The sequence below is a fragment of the Notamacropus eugenii genome, chromosome 3 (assembly GCF_028372415.1).
Source record: "Notamacropus eugenii isolate mMacEug1 chromosome 3, mMacEug1.pri_v2, whole genome shotgun sequence".
NCBI classification, from domain to species: domain Eukaryota; kingdom Metazoa; phylum Chordata; class Mammalia; order Diprotodontia; family Macropodidae; genus Notamacropus; species Notamacropus eugenii.
The window spans coordinates 30,284,110-30,302,555 of NC_092874.1; the positions used below are offsets into that span (position 1 = coordinate 30,284,110).

The following is an 18,446-nucleotide window of genomic DNA, read 5'->3' on the forward strand; positions in this document are numbered from 1 at the left end:
TCCAAAGACACTTTGAGGGAAAATTATGTGTGAAGAAACAGTGTAGTAGAATAAGAAATGTGGTACATTAAACAATAGAAGGCTTGGCACCACTCCTAACCAGCTCCGTGTTAGGGCAAGTCACCCAACGCCATGGTATCTTAGTATCCACAGCTATAAAACAGAACAAAAATAAAAGTCATCCTGCCACCTCATAGTCAGCTGAAAACCTGGGCTACCATTAAATGACAGCTACCATTAAAAGAGAGAGATTCTGAAAATAAACTTCCCATGTGAGTTTAAGTTGGTGGATTATAGAATTTAAATCCAGAAGGGGCTCTGGAAATTATCTGGAAATGTATTTTACAGATGGAGCCTAGACAATTAAAAGGAGTAAACTGAGGTAGTACTCACTTCCTAGTGGTTTAATTTCTAAATCTTTCTTGAATATGAAATTGGTTCATCAAATGATGGACAAATGTTTTCCTTCCCAAACTCAATAAGATAGTAATTTGTTCCTTGCCATTTGAATAAACCTTAGATATGTCTCAGAAATGTAACCTGATTTTCTAGTACTTCTTGGGCTATTTATAAACCCAAGAACAGAAAAAGAGTAAGGGATGAAGCTTTTAAAAATACACACACACACACACACACACTTATATGTATGCATACATATACACATATACATATATGTATATATGTATGTTTATAAATACACATATGTACGTATATACATTTGAATATATGTATATAATATACAGTGTACATACACATATGTATGTTATTAGTGTCTCTGCGATACTTATTTTGTATCAGTTTTTTTTTTTCCTGGACTCTTCTTCCTTCCTACTTTCTCCAGTGGAAATAATGTAACATTCCTATCCTTTATACTTCCTCCTCTTCTTTTCCATCATTCAAAGATATCCCGATCCCACATTGTCCAGAAAGCCTTCCTTGACTAAGAGAGAGACAACAATCTCCTCTCCATCTCACCATTCGTAATAAATTATTTCAATGGCCTTTTTTTATTACTTACTATGGTCATTTAATAATTTTTCAATCATGACCCCTTTGGGGATTTTCTTGGCAAAAATATTAGAGTGGTTTGCCATTTCATTCTCCAGCTCATTTTGCAGGGGAGGAAACTGAGGCTAAAAGGGTTACATGACTTACCCACAGTCACACAGCTAATGTGTCTGAGGTCAAATTTGAACTCATGTCTTATTGCCTCCAGTCCTAGCACTTTATCCATTGTGCCACCTAGCTGCCTTTTTTAGCTTAACACCTGCAATAAAACCATCCTAAATAAAATCAGTTACAGACCTTCCCCCCAAAAAATTTGTAGAAATGTAGAATGAAGAATAAATCTATCATATTTGTTTTACAACAAAGCAAACAAACAAAAACACCCCAATGGATGTTTTCCCACATCTGTAGCTATTAATCATTAGGAATAACCAGCCTATTTTGAAATCCCTAGTCTCTGAAAGGTTTCATCCAAATTTGCAAACATATGCTGTATGGTATTTTCCATTGATTTTTCATTCTGTTATTTGCTTCTTTCCTCATTCTTCTGCTGTAATGATATCAAAGCATCAGCCCAATTTGTTTATACACAATTCAATCAGTGCGGCATTTTCACCTCCTTTGTACAAGGCACTGTGTTGTGCTCCGAGAATGACAAAGATGGGCAGACCGTCATCTGTGCCCTAAAGAAGCTTTTAAAGCTCCTTTTAAGACTTCCAAAAAGTCTTTCTGGACTTGTAAGAAAGGTAAAGTAAAGAGAGAAATAGTTATTAGAGTCTAATATAGATCCAAGGGATGGAGTGCTGGGCCTGAAGTCAGGAAGACCCAAGTTCAAATTTGACCTCAGACATTTATTAGCTGTATGACCTTGGGCAAGTCACTTAACCCTGTTTGCCTCGATTTCTTCATCTGTAAAGTGAGTTGGAGAAGGAAATGGTCAACCACTCCAAGTATCTTTGCCAGAAAACCCCAAATGGGGTCAATGAAGAGTCAGACATGACTGGCAGGACTGAACAACAGCAAATGTATATGATATACATGTGTGTATACCCATGTGCATACCCATGAATATATACATATGTGTGTCATGTGTGCCCATATGTGCCCTCCATATGTATGCCTATAGAGAGAGCTTTACATAAGTAATAAAAATACTTTCGTAGACTCTCATCAGCAAGTGATATATGTATGTATAAATACATACATTCATTGGGTGTCTGGCTGTATATTCAACTTACATGCTGCTTGGGATAGTGGAGAGACTGTTGTACTTGGATTCAGAAGACTTGGTTTCAGATCCTGCATGTGACCCTTTCCAGCCATGTGCAACCTCTTCTCTCCTAAATCATAGCCCACCTGAGGTCTGCTCAGGTGGTGGAGGGATTTCCCACACTACAGAAATCACAAATCCTTCCTATACACATAAACCGAGCAAAGCAAACCAAAGCCCAGGCGTTCATCTTAGGAACCTTAGCTCAGCTACCATGTTTTCCTGTGTTCTGAAATTAACCACATCTTATGCCTGAGTAACCAGAAAACAGTGTTTGCCCTGAGATATGTATAAAGCAAGTTAATATACACAGCGCCTTAATGTGTGTATGTGTGTGTGAGTGTGTATAATTAGCTCTTATAAAGGATGCCAACGGAGTGCAAGTCAAGATGAGAAGTAAGCTTGCCACAGCCCCGATTTATTGTTGATGTTCAGTCATTTCAGTCTTGTTTGACTCTTCATGATCCCATTTGGAGTTTTCTTGGCAAAGGCACTGAAGTGGTTTGCCATTTCCTTCTCCAACTCACTTTATAAATGAGGAAACTGAGGCAAATGGGGTGAAGTGACTTGCCCAGGATCACACAGCTGGAGAGTGTCTGAGACTGGATTTGAACCCAGAAAGATGAGTCTTCCTGGCTCTAGGCCCGACACTATCCACTGCACCATTTTTAGAATAGCAGTGTTATCCTGTACGCTGTGCAGGAAATCGCCAGAGCTTCTACTTGAAGGCAGGGTTAAACAATGCCATCAGAGTGTGGAAGGGAGTACAAAGGATGTCCTCAGGATGGAGAGTCTGAGATTGGAATCCTGGCCCTCACACCTGCTACCTGGGAGAATTTTAGCAACTGATCTGGATTCCAGTTTCTTCATCTATAAAATCAAAGGGATGGGCAAGATGACCCGCGAGGTCTCCTCTACTTCTAGTTCTGTGAGCCCTTGACTGTCCTGGCAATTCTATTGAAAAAGAGTATCCTTTGAGGTCATCCCTTCTACCCTTCTCATTTCATATTTGAGAACTTGGGCCCATAGAGATTCAGTAATTAGCCCAAGGCTGCATAGGCAGTCAGGATTTGAATTCAGATCCTGTGTCTCCAAGATCAGTATACCAAGTTCAACATTCCATAGCACAAAATAATACACGCAACTGGGATAGAATTAACAGCCAGGAAGGATCAGAGAAAGCTTCATGCCAAAGATGGTGTTGCATTCTTTGTACTTGACTTGGAAAGAAAATGATCTCTGTATTCTCAATTTCCATTTGCTTGAGCCTGAAAATGAAACATGGATAAGGGAATGTCTGCATGGTGATGTCATAAGCTAGATCATCCAAGGATGATCCCAGGGAGTCGGTGTAAGGTCGTATTTGGTGCCTAGACTCTAAAAAATCATACAGAACACTGTGTGTGTGGGGCAGGGGGAGGTGTTTGTTATTGAACCTCCAAGTAGGGTTCAAAGGGCTGAGTAATCACTAAACTCCAATAAGGAAGAAGATTGCTATCTCACTAAGAAGGTAGGACTTGAGTATCTGAAAGGAAAGATAAGCCTGAAGACCGTTGGTGTCCTTTCTGAGCTTTGGAGTGATTTGACCAGTTCCCAAAAAGGATGCATGTAGCCAAGGTTAAAAGTAAAAATAAGCTGAACAAGAAGGTCTCTGGGAGTGACTTGTTCTGGTTGGCAGCCAGTGGCTTTGCCAGCTTGTTTCAAACAGTCTCCACCCCTCACTCAGGCCAGCCCTGCTGTACAAGAGTGAGTTGGGTCACAAGGGGACTGGGTGAGAGGGTGTGGGTGGACCAAACACCAAAAAACAACAGAAAGTGCCTTCCATGAAGTCACTGGAGTGATCTTGGACATGAAGTACAGCCCAACGGTCTTGACAGGCAGAGAATGATAGCATTTTGTAGGGCCAAGAACTTTCTAACAAGAAATAACAATAACAAAAAATAATCACTGAAATTGATGCAGTATTTTACATGAGTACTTCCTTTGAGTCTTGCATCAACATAGAGTGGTAGAGAAGTCATCTAGAACTGGATTCAGGAAGACCTGAGAGCAAATTCTAACTTAGTTATTTGATGACCCTGGACAAATCACCGAAGCTCTTTCCAGACTCAATTTCCTTATCTGAAAAAGGAAAGGGACTGTGGACCCAAAGGACTCCAAGTTCTCTTCTAGCCCTAAATCTATGATCCTGTGAACTCAGGGAGGTCTTTACTACAGATATTACTGGCCCATTTTGATGAGACTCATGCTAGAATTTGAACTCCAATCTTCCACAGGCTCCCAGACTCTTATTTCAATGCTTTCCACTAATTACTATGTAAAATGAGGTCTAGTATAATCACAATACCACCCGACACAAAGAGATATCTTTGCACATAGTAGGTGCTCGACTTAGATAGCTTTGATTTCATATATTTCAAAGCTATATCTTTCACCTGAGTGTCTTCAGGAGTAAGTACCCAATGCGCTTTGTGAGCATTTCCCCTGTATAGCATTGCACTCAAATCAGTTAGCCCCTCTCTACTTTCCCCTTTTTCATGGCACAGTGGAGAAAGTGATAGACTTGGGAGTCAGGAAGATCTGAATTCAAATCCTGCCTCAGATACTTGCTAACCGTGTGACCCTGGGCAAGTCACCAACCCTCTCAGGCTCAGTTTCACCATCTGCAAAATAGAATAATAATAGCACCTACCTAACAGTGTTGTTAGGGAATCAAACAAGATAATATGTGTAAAAGATATGTAAATATTTATTTTTATCCTCATCATTATCATTGAGACAGATAGGTGACACAGTGAGTAGTGTTAGGCTTGGACTATAGAAGACCTGAGTGGAAATCCTACCTCAGGCACTTACTTAATTATGTGCCTTTAATTAGATTTAATTTAATTAGATGTCTTTAAGCATCTCAGCCTCGATTCTTCATCTGTAAAACAGAAACAATAGTAGCGACCACTTCACAGGGTTGTTGTGAAGATCAAATGACGTGTAACACACTTTGCAAACCTTAAAGTGTCAAATTATATTATATATTATGTATATATACACATATTATATAAAATATATAGTTCTAATGCTACATATTATTAACTATTATTTGTTCTTGTTAGATCAGGGAAAGGCTGATATTTTTATATCAGCATTTTATATTTTTATATTTATATAAATATTTTTATATTTCATCAAAGCTTTTGATAAAGTCACTCATAATCTTCTTGCACTGAAGGTGGAATGATGTGGGTTGGCCATTAACAGGACAATGAGATGGAGTTAGAGCTGGTTGGATGTTGGATCCTTTCCACCCAAGCATGGACCTCAAGGATCTGTGTTTTGCCCTGGACTGTTTACGTGTTTATCAGTGACTTGGCTTAAGGCATGAATTTCATCAATATGTGGATGACACAAAGCCAGGAGGAAGAGTGAGCACCCTGGTTGAGAGGTGGGACCCAAAAGGATATAAACAGGCTGGTCCAGATTGAATAAGATGAGATAGAATAGAGAAAAGCAACCAAGAAAGCTAATTCCGCGTTGGCCTTTACCCTAAGAGAGGTGTGATGCCCAGGGAGGAGGAGGTGATAATTCTCTTGGGGCTCCACCCTGGCTAGATCGCATCGGGACCTGCTTTTAGTCAGCTTGAACCAAGAACATGACTCTTGGGCAGCTTACAACTTTTCCGAGTGCAGTCCTAACCAGATTAAAATGTCATTGGGAAATATTTAACAAAATTAATTAAAATACAATGAAACAAATAAATTTACATTTTAAAACTAATTCATTATGCAGCCTGCAAGGATCCTTCTGTATGGATTAGTGGTGCCTTTTTGATTTGAGCTTGATGCCGCTGAGCTAGAATGTGACCAGAGGACAGTAACCAAGGTGACAAAGGCCTCAATTTCATGCCATATGTGGATCATTCAATGGAAAGGGGAATTCTTAGCCTGAAGAAGAGATGACTGGCATGAGGGGACAGGTCAGTTGTGACAATAGCTGTCCTCGAGCATTTAAAGGACTGTCGTAAAGAAGTTTTGGTCTCAGAACTGAGAACTAGAAACAGAGAAATAAGTTTCAGAGAGACAAGTTTAGGCTTGATTTACTGGGAAAAGTCCCCTAAAGTGTCCCTAAATGGAATGGAGGTCTTGAAGCAAAGCCTTGATGATCATCTGGAAGATATTTGGGAAATTTGTGTTCAGGTATGGGTTGGACCAGATAACCCCCAAGGCACAGGATGATAGGTTTAGGGTTGAAAGCGACCTTCAAGGACATAGGATCACAGTATCAGATTTCAAGGTGGAAGGAAACTTGGAGGTCTTCCTGTCCAATCTCCTCTTATAGATGAGGAAATTGAGATTCAGGAAATGTAAGTGGCTTGCCCAGTGTCTGAGGAGGGATTTGAATCCAGATCTTCCTGACTCTCAGTACAGGCCTCTCTTTGTTCTAATTCTCTCATTTTACAATAAAGGAAACTGAGGCCTAAACCTTTACACCTCTGAGATTCTGTAATTCTGTTGAAAACTGACATTGAGAGAGGCTTCAAGATTTCTACTGCTTGGTCTTTCTTCTTTTTAGTAGGAAGGCACTGTTGGATTATAGATACAATGGTCATTCATTAAACATAGCTTCCTTGGTTGGGAAATTAGGCCAGGACCTCTTGGGTGAAAATGTTCTTAAGACTTTATCTCTTCTAATAAAATCCTCTTCCCAGAGAAGAGACTCAGCAATCCAATGTTCTTCCTTTCCCTTTTGGAGACCTGATTTTCAAAAGGCATGAGGAGCTATCCCAGCGCTGCTGAAAAACTCTCCGTAACTGTACACTGCTGTGTTGGTTCAGATAGCCATCATGCCTTTCAAATTTAGCAGCGCTCTGGGATGTCCTTGGACTTGATGGTGAAATTCCGAAGAGGTCAAAACCTTTCCTTCCCTGTCATCTTTTTATTTTTCCAATTTCCAGAGCTGCTAATCTCATGAGATTGGCCAGGAAAGAGAGAGAATGTTATGACCTATTTGGCATTTTCATAAGCAAAATGCATTCAGGCTCAGGTTCAAAATGTCCTGGAAAAAAAAAACTGATTTCATTTTGAAACAGATTAGCAAATAAAATCCTTCTCTGCCACTGAATCCTAAGTCCCAGAGATGGGCAATGGTGTGTAGACCCCACTTGGAAGAATGTTTACAGACAGAAGCCAGGAATAAGACAAGGCCCAGAAAATTTAAAAAAAAAACAAAACAGTGAAGGCAATAGAATCTAACTGTCTTCTCTCTTCTTAACCCCAATTTCTGTCCTCATTTTGTCCCTATTCCGGTGCCCTTCAGGTATCCTGGGCCCCCTTGTACCTTGGACCCTACTCTCACCAAAAGAAAAAAATCTGACAAAATAAATCATGTAGCGAAAATTTAGAGCTAGAAGATATTACAGAGTTCATCTACTCCAACCACCTCATTTTTGCAGTCAAAGAAACAGAGATCATAGGAACCTAGATGTAGAACCAAAAAGGTCCAGACAAGCTGAGTACTTTTGCAGCTGAAGAAACTGAGTCCCAAGAGATGTTGAGTGACTTGCTCACTGCATAGGTAGTAAGCAGCAGTCCATTCAAACCTGCATTCTCCATTATACCACACTTGCTGTTGGCCAGATAATCTCTCTGGTCCCTCCAGTTCAAAATCCATGATTCTATGAATTCCTAAAGTTTTTCATTTGTGGTCTTTAGAACCACAGAATATTAGAGTTACAATGTAATATGTAATATATGCGTTACTTGTAATATGTAATGTAATATTAAGGGGTCCTATAGGTCATCCAACCCAACACTTTTCCAACCATCATGATATAGCTAGGGAAACTGAGGTCTAGAAAGATTAAGCAACTTGCCTGTGGTCATTCATTTGGTTGTTTGGAGTTGTTAAACCAGAACTCAGCTCTCCTGACTCCTAAACCAGGGCCCCTGTGGCCACCACACACAGCCTCCCTAAGCTACCAGCTGATCCCAATCTCCAACATCTGTCAGACTGGCCCCTCATCAGATAGAACTGTGGATGCATTTCATTTTCAGGCTTTACAAGAATTGTCCAGATGCCACCAACTCTCTCTTAAGCCTTGGTTGGCAGGGCTTGAGAGAATCTAATTACGTGCTGGGCTGAGTAATGCCATTATAGATAGATCCTCATAATGTTAGCACCCAAGCCTGCTGGCTGATTTGATTAAATGGCTGCTGGAATCTTCTTACTCTCTGTTTATTTGGGTAATTAGACTGGATTCCATCCCCCTCCCACTTCCCCCCCCCCCCCAACTCAAACTTGCCCCTCCTACTTCGTTTTCTGCAGTGAGTTGGGCAGCGACTGATCCATTTCCATTTTATAGGTGTGTTTTCTCTGCTTAAATGAACAGCTTTACTTTGATGTTGGTATTTAATCATTTCAGTTATGTCTGACTATCCGTGACTCCATTTGGGGTTTTCTTGGCAAAATTACTTCAATGGTTTACCATTTCTTTCTGCAACTCATTTTATAGATGAAGAAACTGAGGCAAACAGGGTTAAGTGACTTGCCCAGGGTCACACAGCTAGGAAGTGTCTGAGGTCAGATTTGAACTCAGGAAGATGAGGCTTCCTGACTTCAGGCCCTGCATTCTATCCTCCTAGCTGCCCCAGTTTTACTTAGAGGCAAATAAAAATGATGTGATGCTCATCAGAACATGTAGGAAAGAGCTATGGCCAAGAACGGATATCTATGCTTTCAGTGGCCTGAATTTCTCAGTCACTGGTAGTGCTCTGCTGCGTAGGGCTTACTCTCCCATAGTGGGGAGGCAGTGTTTCAGATTGGCTGAAATGCTGTACTTGGAATCAAAAAGACCCAGCTTCTCCTCCCACCTCTAGCTTTTACTTAGCTGTGTGATCCCACATCGTCGGACTTTCAAGCCCAAAGCATATGGGATGTGATAGACATCTACTGTGTCGAGTAGCGGCTGGGGCTTGCTTTATTAAACTTTCACTGTGTTAGCATGAGCTCGTGATGTAACACAAGCCACGTTGTTCTCTCTTTTGGGAACTGCTAGAGGGAGGCATGAGGGGAACACTAGACATAATGATAACTGGCATTTAAATCATACTTTAAAGATTTCAGAGCCTTTTATAGAGATGACCTTATTTGACCTTCACATCAAACTAGTGGATAAGGAGATGATGGTGTCAGTCTGAAAGTCCCATGTTCAAGTTATTCTGTCTCATGGTGGCTCTGTGATCCTGGGGGAATCAATATCTCTGTGCCCTAGAGGGACTCGCTGAGGGCATAGAAATGCCAGAGAAGGTGTGATCCTCATTGGAAAAGGAAAGCTATCACCCAGAACTCTCTACAAAGGTGAAACCATGGGCATGGTCCTTCTCCCCTCTCCCCTAAAAAAACGGTCTGCTGCAGGTTTATCCTTACTTTACAGATTAGAAAACTGAGGTCCTATTCACCCAAGGTAACACAGATAGTAAGTACCAGCAACACTGGGGTTTATAGTTTAGTGCTCTTAACTCTGACCTTAGTGTAATTTCTACTACAACCCACTTCACTAATAGATCAGAGGGAAAGACAATTGACAGTCAAGGTAAAGGATAAGCCAATATTACTATGAGCCAGTATTGGTATGAGCTATTTGGGGGCTACTGAGTGGCACCATAGCGCACGGAGCACTGGGCCTGGAGTGAGGAAGACTCATCCTCCTGAATTCAAATCTGGCTTCAAACATGTACTAGCTATGTGGGCAAGTCACTAAACTCTGTTAGCATCAGTTTCCTTGTTTGTAAAATGAGCTAGAGAAGGAAATGGCAAAACACTCTGTCATCCTTGCAAAAAAAACCCCTAAAAGGGTCACAAAGAGTTGGAAAAAACGAAGTCACCACTTTTGGGGAGTTCAAATTTGAATATTTAGTGCTTTATCAGTGAATTCACACTTCTTTCCATAGAATAAACATTAAATCTCTCTGGATGTAGGATGTTGAATGACTCGGTGGATAGATCATTGGGTTGGTGTTAGAAAGATCTGAACTCCAAGCCTGCTTCAGACACTAGCTGTGCGACCCTGACTGAATTATTTAACTTCTTCCAGCATCAGTTACCTTATCGGTAAAATGGGGACAGTAATAATTTTATTGGGTTATTTTGAGAATCAAATACTGTGCTTTGCAAATGCTAGCTCTAATTATTGTTATTGCATTAAAGTTAATGTCCCATCATCAGGGGCAGCTGAAATACACTACTTGCACTTCCCCATTCTAACGGACAGTGTTTGTCTTTCATTTCCTTTAGGAACTCCTGCCCTCATTGACCTCTGTAGCAATGTTGCCTCTCATCCCTGGAGATAACCTTGGTAAGTCATTGAACCCAGAATCTTCCCTCCTCCCTTGCATTAAATATCTCAGTTATTTGATGACTAGGCAAGTCATGCTTGCATCTAGAGAACCAGCCAAGCCAATGTCTTCATCACAAAGTACTGGGTGAAAGTTGCCATGTTCCATGTCCAGCCATGGAGTGAGTCACTGTCCCAAATCATGTAACCTTCCTGAGGACAGAGACAACATCTTACAGTGAGAACACTGGTCGCCCAGTTGGAATTCTAGAGTTAATCGGATTAATATTAGCGATGCCTTAGAAATCCTTTCTCCTGAGGTCTATAGAACTGCCATCAAAGGTGTAACCAGGGCGAGGCGAGTAGGTCTTTCCCTCAGAGCACCAGATTTAGAGGATGCTGACAATTGGATTCTGGATGCCAAGTAATTAAGGTTTTCCTTTGTGAAATGATCCCCATGTGAGTGCTACACATTTGGTTTTAAGGAGTTCAGTCTATGATTCTTGACAGCTGCCAAGACAACTTGAGCCTTAAAATTAAATAAGGCAGATTTCCTTCATGCTCATTCTTTCATAAGAAACCTGGAATCCATAATCCCTACTAACTCGGGGGACTAGACTCATGCAGGTCATGCTAAGGAGCTGCTTAATTGTTGCTTCTCATTCCTCAGAATAATTTTACATAATTCAAATAATTAAGTACATAATAGGTACTTAATCTATTGATTGGCTGATTTATCATAGGCTGTGGTATTGACTTCATATCCATGACTGTGCTCACAATAATGCACAGAATTTTCTGAGCATAGGAAGCCTCTGTCTCCTCTCATGCATTCTGTCTCTGGCTGGGATGGACACCAAGCAACCGTTGATAGTAATATGGAGTTACCCTCAATGATATTGACTTAAGAAGGGTAGTGTTGTATCCTTATCATCTCTAAGGTCCCCAGTGGTCCCATTGTCCAATGACACTCAGGAATTATGTCAACCCTTTTTGACTTAGCATGGTATACGTTTCCTGTCAGAATATAAAGTAACTGTTTTTAATTTCCCTAAAGGTAGACCTTTGAAGAGTTCCAGGGGGTTTCCCAAATTAACGGATGATCTATGCTTTATAAAAATGTTTGTGTCTATATTTAGTGTATATTTAGCTGGATGGTGAAGGGCGCATCAGTTTCTGTATTCTTGCTCAAACCAGTTAGGGGAAAGAAATTCGTATGTAAATGACAGGCGTTTGAGTGTATTTTAACCAGCTTTATGAATGTGGGAGGGGTAAGGAAGAATGATGAAAACAGGCTAAGAGAGTTTGCACACCCCTGAGTAGTGGCCATGTGCTAACTCAACTGGAGAAGTTTGCTAAGGCTTTTATTAATCAGGTCATAGATTTAGAGCTGGGAGGTCATCTTGTCCGATTCCCCATTTTACAAATGAGGAAACTGGGATCTTGAGAGGAGAGATGATTTGCCCAAAGTCCCACAGACAGTTAGCAGCTAGGTGGTTCAGTGAATACAGCACTGGGTCGGGAGTCAGAAAAACCCCATTTTCTGAGTTCAAATCCTGCCTCAGACACTTACTGGCTGTGTGACCCTGGGCAAATCACTTCACCCTGTTTGCCTTAGTTTCCTCATCTGTAAAATGAGCTGGAGAAGAAAGTGACAACGTACTTTCTTTGCCAAGAAAACCCCAAAAGGGGTCATGAAAAATCAGTCCTGACTAAAAATGACTGAACATATAAATATAGTCAGTAAATTACAGGATCAGAATGTGATCTTTAGTCCTGGGATTCCTTTATTTTATATATACAGAAATTGAGGTCAAAGGAGTTTAGGATTGCTTTGTTTTTTCCTGACTGTCCCTCATGGCCAGAATTCCCTACATCCTGGATTCCTTTAAGTCTCAACTAAAATTCCACTTTCTACAAGAAGTCTTTCCCAATACCCCATAATGCTAGAACCTTCTGCTTATTCAGCCATCCTGTATGTATCTCACTTGTACAAAGTCCTTCCTGTGCTGTCTTCTCCATTAGACTGTGAGCCTCCTCGAGAGCAGGGACTGTTTTCTTGGCATGGTGCTTGGCACACTGCCTGCCATACAGCTGGCACTGGATAAATGCTTGTTGACTTGATGTGAAGTGACTTGCCCATGGTTTCATTTCATCAGTGGCAAAGCTAGGACTCAAACCAAGACCTTCTGACTCTCGATCCATCATTCTTTCCACTGGCCCCACAAGAAGCTGTAAGAAAGAATCATGGGAGCATTCTCTTTGAGGTCTGAAATGGAAAATTCCTAGTTTTGCCAAGATCAAAGTGCCTGGTGCATTATGCTGGTTGCTGATAATATCTGTCTTGCATGTATGGGGACTGGCAATGGGAAGGAAACTAGAGTTAGCTCAAAATGTAAATCATCTAGAAAAAATGGAGGAAGAGGAAGGGCAAAGGGTGAAGAAAAGGAATACAAAAAAAAAATTAAGGAAGAGCTAGGAGTCATTTTTTGTTTTTTTATTTTATAAAATAAAACAATCATTTCCATAATACAATACAATAAAACAAAGGTGATTGCACATGAAGCTGCAATCTATTATGTACAACATACTATTCCTTTTGAATATGTAATAAAGTTATTGTGTAAATTTCTTTTTTTGTCACTGCCCAGGCCAAAGAGAAGAATAACGTTTGATAAGTGTTTCCCAAAAGGCAATGGTTAGGGGCAGGTAAGTGGCACAGTGGATAAAACACTGGCCCTGAAGCCAGACAGACCTGAGTTCAAATCCAGCCTCAGACACTTATTAGGTATATGAGCCTGGGCAAGTCACTTAATCCCAATTCCATATTCCAAAGTGATTGGAATATGGAATTGCTAACTCTGCTTTTTTGTTTTCAAAAAGCTTATGATGCTGCCTGAATAAATGAGTTTTACAGTGGTTTATTAGATATTAGGCAGCTGGAAGATTTTTAAATAATACCATTATCTCTGGAGTCAGAGAACATGGGTTCATATTCCACCTCAGACAGATAGACAAACCTCTTCAAGTTTGGATGAGTCACTTACTTATTTGTAAAATGAGGGTTCTCTAAGTTCCCTACCAGCCCTAAAACAATTCTATTAAGATGCCAAGTGTGGCTGGGTCTTGACTCTCGTTCCAAGATATTATGACCTTCTATGATCCTTCTAAGATCATAGCTCTAGGCCTGGAAGGGACCTCCAGGACAGTTGAGTCTGACACTTATTTTACAGGTGAGGACACTGAGGCACAGGCAGTTTAAGGGCATGACTTGCCTGGGGCTATGTAATAGCAACGGAGAAAGACTTGAAATCAGGCAGGGGCCTCTGACTCCAAAGGCAGTGTTCTTTTGGAAATGTCTGACTATTTAATAAAATAGCTTTGATGTTCTAACACCCCCATTTTACAAATGAGGAAAAGTGAGACCCAAGTAATTATTATCCCAGTGTCTCATGGGTAGTAAGTGGCCGAGCTGACATTTGAACCAGAGTCCAATAACTCCACATCCATTGATTTTTCCAGCATGGCCCAGGCAACCAGACTGGAGAAATTCTAAAACAACAGAGCATCCAAGAGGTTTTTTTTTCTCCTTCCTGACCAAATTTGCCCCCTTAGAGATCCTCCCAACTTAGACAAGATCTCCCGGACCCATCCATTTAATTATCCATTTGTATAAGGAAAAATCAAGCCCTTCTTTATTAAAACAAACAAAATTACCTAAACCTATAACTAAACTCATTTCTGTTTGTTTTTCTCAAAAATACTTCCTTTAAACTATGAAAACTGCCTAGCAAATTAAAAGGGGCTCTGGGCTTTGATATGGAAACCAACTTTGTAGTACCGCTTCTCTCTGGTTTTTCTTTTCCCTTCAAAACAACAAACTCAGAGTTCTAGGACTTGGGTACTTTGTTATGGAAAACGATTGGTTTAAGGCTACATTAATTCCTGTAGTCTTACTAACAGTTCAAAACAAAATGTGGTAAAAACCATGTTCCTGGCTTCCCCAAAGTGGTATTTGCTGTCAGAAACATCCTGAGTCCCTTTCTGCTTGGTTGAACTTGGGCGTGAGCTCAGAGAATGAAAGCCCTTGGTTTCATTTTGCATTTGAACATTTTGCCCTGGGTCTCAGACCATGGGATCATGGCTTTACAAGGAGAAGGCCTTTAGAGGTCATCTAGACCAGAGATATCAAACATACAGCCAAACCTGATTAAAATCTAATTGAGAAATATTTAACAAAACCCATAAAAGTACAATAAAGTCAAGATAACATTACATTTTAGTCAATATGGAGCCCATGGGGAGCCTTATATATGGGTTGGTGGTCCCCATTTCTATTTGAGTTTGATACCACTGATCTGGAATATTCCGCCACCCCCCCATTTACAAGTAAGGAAACCTAGGGCCTGAGAGGCGACTTGCCCAAGGTCACACAGCACAGGTAGAGAGTAGTAGGGGTAGGGTTTGAATCTACATCCTCGATTCTACTGCCCTAGGACCCTGTCTTCATAGAATTTTAGAGTTGTCAGTGACCTCAGCACCTTCCTAGCTATTCATACCCAAAAAGAGTTCCTATTATATATCCAAGTGGTCTTCATAACTTATGAATAATTATATTTAATAATTAGACATTCATTAATTATGATACTTTTTATCTTCATCTACCCTCCCTGTATCCTGTCCTTGTTCATTTGTGTTTGACACCCCATGACCCCATTTCGGGTTTTCTTGGCAGAGATACTGCAGTTGTTTTCCATTTCTTTCTCCAGCTCATTTTACAGATTAGGAAACTGAGACAAACAGGGTGAAGTGACTTGCCCAAAGTCACACAGCTAGGAAGTGTCTGAAGCTGGGTTTGAACTCAGGAAGATGAGTCTCTCTAACTCCAGACCTAGAGCTCTATCCACTGCATCATCTAGAGGCCCCTGTATTCTGACCCAACCTTGAATTATCATCCAAGTCCAGATGGAACTTTCAAAGTGTTTTAGTCCTCTCCCTCATGGAGCACTTTAAGGATGAGGCTGTTGTAGGGACTGGATATGCTTTTAAATAAAAAATTGCAAAAAGTGTTCCCAATGTGAACATGGTGTCTGATATAGATAGATATGCAGAATAGGAAATGGAGGAAGATTTTTTGGAACTCTAATATAATGATATGTAATCACTCTGATGGGTCTAATTTTAAGAAGGTAAAAAGCTTTGCTCATATAATTTTGTTGATTTGGCACTCGCTGTATATACTCTCTGTGGTATTACAGGAGACTAGATTACAAATGTATAATGTAGGCTCTTTTCCAATAGGAACTGTGATGTTCTCTGTACTTATATCTCTAGTGCCTAGCACAGGGCCTGACACATAGTAGGTGCTTTATAAACCCTTGTTAGCTGGTTGATTGATTTACTATAGCTCATTAGAAAACATAACTTCACCTTAAATTGGGAGGAGTATTCTGGGTCTTACCTCAAGATAGTCAAAAAATCAATCAATCAACAAACCCAAAAGTATTTATTATAGAAATATGTTGTGTATGACTTCACGTGTAACCAGTACCCTCTCACTTGCCTTCTCAAAGGGTGGGAGAGGGGCTAGAAGGAGGAAGAGAATTTGAAACTGAAAATTTTTTTTTTAAATTGAGTATGTATTAAGGGTCTACTATGTGCTGGGTGAGGGCAACTAGGTGGCACAGTAGATAGAGTGCTGGCCCTAGAGTCAGGACCATGTTTACAGAAAGAGCACTGAATTTGGAAACAGCATCTGAGTTCAAATACTGCTACTGACATTTGGGAACAATGTTAAATCTGAACAAGTCACTTGACTTCTTGAGCTTCACTTTTTCATCTCTGAAATGGGACTAGTATTGATGAGACTTGATGAGATTGGTCTTGGACTCAGAAAAACCTGGGTTTAAGTCTTCCGTTCAATGCAATACTTGATGGGTGTCCATCCATAAGCACATTACTTACCTCAGTGGACCTGAGACGATAAGCTACAGAAGAGTTGCCAGTCCACATTGGTGGAAGTAGTTTCCATAATGGGACTTCCCTTTACATGTGAGGCCACAGTTCTAGATTAAAAGAAAATATATTTATAAATGTATTAATTTATAAACATATATACGTGCATAAAATAATATATAGTGCTTTCAAGACTGTACTTTTTATATTCATTATCCTTTATGAAGATCACAGTAATCCCACGACGTAAGTGAATCAGGTATTATTTTCCCAGAAAAATGGCTTGCCCATGATCATGTAGAACCAAAGGGTAAGGCAGGATTTGAATTCTTCTCCCGTGCACTCTTACACCACCCACCCCAAGGGATCATTCCAAGGGAAGTTTTTGGATGAGCTCTAGGAATGTGAGTCATTGCAGGAGAGCCAGGGGTCCCCACAAACCTGAGCTTCATGGAATCAATAGAGAAGGATTTCATGCTAACGCCACATGGTGCCTTGTATTTCTAAGTACAACAGAACTTCCTAGATGGGAGGGATCAGTATGAGAACCATGGAGAGCTGCTCCATGTCCAAAGGGACTGAAAGAGGAAGCTTTGTTTACTTCCCCTCACTCCCCTCCTGCCCCACCCACATTTATTTTGTTTTTGAAAGCTCACAGCCCAGGGGAGTCGGCAGCACCTCAGACAGCTCCGCTCCCTCCTGTCTCCAGCCCAGATCATCAGATACCATTTGGCCCCTTCTCTCACCCTCTGCCCTTTACTCTGTCCCTTGTATGGCAGCTTCTCCTGCAACTGTCCGTCCTTGCTCACCTCCCTGCTAATCCTCAGTCTTTACATCTGAGTCTACGTTGCTCCCTAGCATTTCCCTTTCTTCCTCTCCTCCTTTCAAACTCATGAAGCCCCAAACTCACATTAACCCGATCAACTTCTTTGGGAGAGAATATTTAAGTTGATCAGTCAACAAGTCAGTGATTCAGTCAACAAGAATTTACTAAGTGCCTGCTGTATGTTAGGTACTATGCAAAACCCTGGGGATACAGACACTGGCCTCCTTGCTGTTCCATGAACAAGATGCTCTGTCTCTTGGTTCTGGGCATTTTTTCTGATTGTCCCCCATGCCTGGAATGTTCTCCCTCCTCTTCTCTGCCTTCTCTTTCCTGACTTCCTTTAAATCCAAGAAAATAGCCTGTCTTCTACAGGAAGCCTTCCCCAGCCCCTCTTAATTTTAGTTCCTTCCCACTGTTAATTATTTCCTACTTATTCCGTATAAAAATTGTTGGTAAATATTTCTTTACTTGTTATTTCCCCCAGTAGATTATAAGTTCCTTGAGAGCAGGGACTGTCTTTTACCTCTTTTTGTATCTCTAGTGCTTAGCACAGTGCCTGCCACAGAGAAGGAGCTTAATAAATGGTTATTGATTAATTGAAAGAAAGGTAAAAACAATCCTTACCCTCAAAGAGCTCACATTCCAGTGGGGATAACAACTTTGTACATACAGAGTAGATGGAAGGTAACTTGATCTGTTAAGTATTCACCATATGCCAGGCAGCATGCTATGCTCTGGGGATACAAAGGCAAGGGAAGATGTCTATAACCAGCCTGCCGCCATCTTCTTCTCTGACACTGCACTGCTGTCTGTGGGTCAGAAGGTACCACACTTGAGTGCGTAACATCAGACCTCAAAACTGGGGCTTTCCTGGGTTCTTCCTAAACAATACAGTGCCTGGTACAAGACTCCATATTGAAACCACTGAGTTTTAATCATTGTTTTGGCTGTTGCTCCATTTTCTTGCTCTGTAAATTTTTTATGGGTGCAGATAACTTGTTACTTCAGAACCATAGACACTTACAAAGATTCATTAACCATTTTAATCCGTGAACAAAGTT

At 40.7% G+C, this 18,446-nt stretch overlaps 1 protein-coding gene across 5 annotated transcripts in view; it reads left to right on the forward strand.

The window, feature by feature from the left end:
- Positions 1–18,446, forward strand: part of THRB (thyroid hormone receptor beta) — a 438,230-nt gene that overhangs the window by 263,486 nt on the left and 156,298 nt on the right. For all 5 annotated transcript variants that reach the window (XM_072651177.1, XM_072651176.1, XM_072651181.1 and 2 more), the window contains one exon: positions 10,565–10,625. The gene's annotated coding sequence lies outside the window, so the exon portion shown is untranslated. The remainder of the gene's footprint in view (positions 1–10,564; positions 10,626–18,446) is intronic.